Source organism: Macrobrachium nipponense, chromosome 45, assembly GCF_015104395.2.
Source record: "Macrobrachium nipponense isolate FS-2020 chromosome 45, ASM1510439v2, whole genome shotgun sequence".
In the NCBI taxonomy this organism is placed as follows: Eukaryota; Metazoa; Arthropoda; class Malacostraca; order Decapoda; family Palaemonidae; genus Macrobrachium; species Macrobrachium nipponense.
The window spans coordinates 2,248,141-2,252,504 of NC_061105.1; the positions used below are offsets into that span (position 1 = coordinate 2,248,141).

Here is a 4,364-nt window from a genome sequence, read left to right on the forward strand (position 1 = left end):
TTAAAGTAGTCCATGGTAAGGTGTCGGCTATTCATAACTTTCGGTACCTATTAACGTAAAAGGGGGGAGATACAGCACTTTTGCGCTGTAGTGGGTATTACAATCGTATGTAAATATGTAACTCTTCAATCATGACAGCTCCTTTAACAGATCTTACGAAGAAGAGCGTAGATTTATTATGGTCTAAAAAGCATCAACAGGCGTTCGATATCTTAAAAGCGGAATAATGCAGCTCACCTAACTTAAAAATCCCTGATTTAAATAAGGAATTTTTTTTTTATTGCAACAGACGCCTCAGACCAAGGGGTAAGGGGGGTACTACTTCAGTAATATGATAAACAGTTCTTTCCTATAGCTTTTTATTCACGTAAACTAAAGCCCTTTGAAAGTAAATATGCAGTAATAGGCAAGGAAGGGCTAGGTATCTTTAACACTAGTACATTTTAAGTTCATAATCTATGGCTATCCTGATAAAGTCTTTACTGAACATGGGTCCTTTACCGAGTTTTTCAAAGGCTTTAATCACAGTCCAAAAAGAACTCGGTGACAAATGATCATTCAGGTCTTTGGAGCCAAGATAAGATATCTACCTGGGAAAGCAATTATCATAGCTGACGCATTATCCCGCAATCCCGCACCATACTGCAAAGAACCATTAATTAGACTAAAAGATATAGAAACATCCGTGCCTATTGTTAAAACCGTATCTAAACAAGAAAATTCCTTAACCCAAGAGATCGCGAGCATTGAATATCTGGGTTGGAGCGCAGAACTGTTACAAACTGAACAAAGCAAGAGTCAACAGACTTAACCCAAACAATAAACACTTCGAACGGAAACAGAGTCAGCAGCAATAAACACCAAACAATAAACACTTCGAAACGGAAACCCTAAAGCAAAAGTATATTTAAAGTATGTGTATCAGAATAATGTAATCAAATGTAATATTATATGTAGGTCCGTGACGAGGAAAACCCGATGAACACAGCAGATGACTAACGACCAGGTAGTAGTAATAATCTCTCTCATACCAATCGTCATAAACTGGTTGCATTCCGTCATCCAGGGTTCCCTCCTATGTCACAGAAAGCCAAATCACTGTTTTACTGGCCTACAATGCTTACAGATATAAAAAAGCACTAACTAATTGTAACACGTGTCATGAAAACAAGGGATACACTAAGACACCTGTCAGTTTAAGGGCCTATCCTGCCAAATCAATCCTTGAAAGAATATACGTAGAATTATTAACAGAATTACGAGTCTGACAGAGGGAATAAACACTTCTTAGTGTAATAGTTCCTTGACACGTTATATAGAATTAATAGCACTAAAAACAAACACCGCAATTGAGTGCGTTACGAATATTTATGAGTGCTAAATCAGTAAATATGGAATTCAACACATAATAATCTGTGACTCGGGTGGTAAATCAATAATAATCTCCTTAACACGTTGTGTGAATTCTTTCCATTAAGAAAAACCAATAATACGGCAGTCCCCGGGTTCGACGGGGGTTCCGTTCTGAGGCGCGTCGTAAGCCGAAAATCGTCGTAAGCCGGAACGACACTTGGAAATATGCCTTAAACTAAGAAAAAGTTAGAGACCTTACCTGTGTGACATGCAAGTAGATTGCATGATGTGTAGTGTGGTTGGATTCCAATGGCAAAGGATGGTTCTTGAAGGTATAATTCTTTATTAAACTCTTGTGACACTAAAAAGCACAATGTACTACACTTAATCCTTTAGGGTATACACTAAACACTGTACACTATATACATGCATTGCACACTTCGTAGTAGTACGTATGTATTTGTTAGATCTGGAGTACACTAAAATCCCAGTCTGGTAGCTCTGGTAAGGTAAAAGTATAACACAATTATACAAAATACTACACAAAGTCCTGAATACAATATGTAAATTATAGATATCAAGAGTAAAAGCCGTTTCCATTTGTTATGTAAAAAATGTATTAATTCCTTACTTTTAGTTATATCCTTACTTTGAGTTATATCAAGAGTAAAAAAGTTTCAATGTATGTGAATATTCCTTATTTTAGTTTAAAGTGTCTGCTATGTACCCTGGATGACAAAGTATTATGGCCCATAGCCTACAGCATTCAGGGGTCTGGATGTACAAAAAATAATTAGTAATGTCAGTAAGTACTCTATGCTAGTAATTACATAGTAATATGCACCATACAGTGGTTTAATACTATCACATATATAACATGTATAAAACTTAGTTAATGTATGTTAATTAATTCCTTACCTTTAGTTTAAAGTTGTCGCTCAATGTAACCCTGGATGGACAAAGTCTTATGTGGCCCCATTGCCTACATCATTCAGGGGGTTCTGGAATGTACAAAAAATAATTTTGTCAGTAAGTACTCTATGCATAGTAAGTTACATACAGTAATATGCACCATACAGTGGTTTAATATTGCATATTGTAAATGATTGGTCTACACCCCCTGTTCAGCAGGGAGTGTACAGTATGTAATTCCATGAGGGACCTTGATCACTTTATCCCATGTGAGAGATCTTGGTCACTTTTTTTTTTTTTAGTATGTACGTATAAAACTTACTTAATGTATGTTTACTACTATGTATAATTCCTTACCTTTAGTACAGTAGTACATAGTTTACAGTTGTCGTGCTATGTTATGTAGTAACCCTGGACAAAGTTTTATGTGGCCCCATAGCCTGCATCATGGAGGGGGTCCTGGTTTTCTGGAATGTACCAAAAAAGTATCAAAGTTAAGTCATGTTATGTATGTTTAGTAAGTTACATACAGTAACCCATACTGTACATGGTTTATAACATGTACATATGTACATAATCAAACTTGGTTGGAAATTCCTGTAAAAAAAAGTTATGTACGTATGTAATATGTACTACTGTATGTAAAAACCTTACTGTTCATACTTTGTTACACTACATGTTACATGTGATACGTATACTTTCCTGAAGGGTTTTTTCCATCCAAAAATGGTGCTTCTACTTGTAGTTATCCCTTGATGACACTTGTAGTAACAACCTGGAGTTGTGTGAAAATGTTGGTTCTGGAAGGAAAAAGTAACAAAATTAGTGTACAAAATATACACTACAGAAAGTTGTGAATGCAAATATGTTAATTACTGTAGATATATCAAGAGTACTAAAGAGTTAATGTATGTTAATTAATTCCTTACTTTAGTTTTAAAGTTGTCGTTCAATGTAACCCTGGATGGACAAAGTCTTATGTGGCCCCATAGCCTACATCATTCAGGGGGTTCTGGAATGTACAAAAAATAATTTTTGTCAGTAAGTACTCTATGCATAGTAAGTTACATACAGTAATATGCACCATACAGTGGTTTAATATCACATATAACATGTAGTATAAAACTTAATTTAGAAATTCCTTACATAACTTACCAACTTTTTAGTGAGTCTCAAAGCTGTTACCTAGGTTGTGGGAGATGGAGGTGGAGGTGTAGAGCATTCATGATAAGGATGCATTCCAAACCTAACTTCAGTGTGCTTTATCACAGATAACAGGCTAGGATGATGGGCAGTCTGGAATGAAGAATTAATATTAAAGGACAGTATGTAACCACTTAGGTGTACAAAATTTATTGTACGTATGCAAACATTAAACACAACTGAGAATTCCTTACCTCCAGCAAAATGAAGACATGTAGGCTATGTAGAGGTCTGGTTTATGTAAGTCACAGGTGCATGCCAGTCTGGAATGATAATGTAATAGTACATATGATTATAGTATGTATGTTACATACATAACATGGTATTACTATGTAATATTAAAACATTAATAAAAAAAAATGTCCTTACCAAATTCTAGTGGTTGGCTTGCTTACTGGGATGGTCATATGGTACATGAGAGTGGGTGGCTGGGCTATGGAGTGGGATGGGCAGGTGCTTGGGAGTCTGGAATGATAAAAAATATATAAAATGATAGTTACTACTACTGTAACTACTGCACATGTTATTACTGTTTGACATATGTAGTGTGTAATACGTATGTTCAATATAAAAAATGAAGAATTCTTTTACCATGAAGGAATGGGAGAGGTGATACTACTCGTATCAAACTGATTTGGGCTCTGGGGAGGTGATACTTGTATCAACTGATGAGGGAACATCTACATCTGGAAAGAATGATAGGGTACATAAATATATTATAAGGTGGATGTAATTGTAGCATATGTACACTTTTAATAAAATTTCTATTAGCAATTTATAAAACATTTTAGTATACAAATTTGTTAAGGATTCCTTACCTGATGTATAGGGCGAGGCATCAAAACCATGGAAAGGCTCAGGGTCATCTGGGTCACTGTCACTATCAAAGGGGTCTG

The 4,364-nt window shown here is 35.5% G+C and overlaps 1 long non-coding RNA gene across 1 annotated transcript; it reads right to left on the reverse strand.

The window, feature by feature from the left end:
• Window positions 1-3,411: 3,411 nt before the first annotated feature.
• On the reverse strand, window positions 3,412-4,024 carry LOC135214083 (uncharacterized). The gene is made up of 3 exons (XR_010314255.1): window positions 3,838-4,024; window positions 3,663-3,731; window positions 3,412-3,561 (listed from the first exon to the last, which is right to left on the reverse strand). It is a non-coding gene; the product is annotated as an uncharacterized LOC135214083 (long non-coding RNA).
• Window positions 4,025-4,364: the final 340 nt, after the last annotated feature.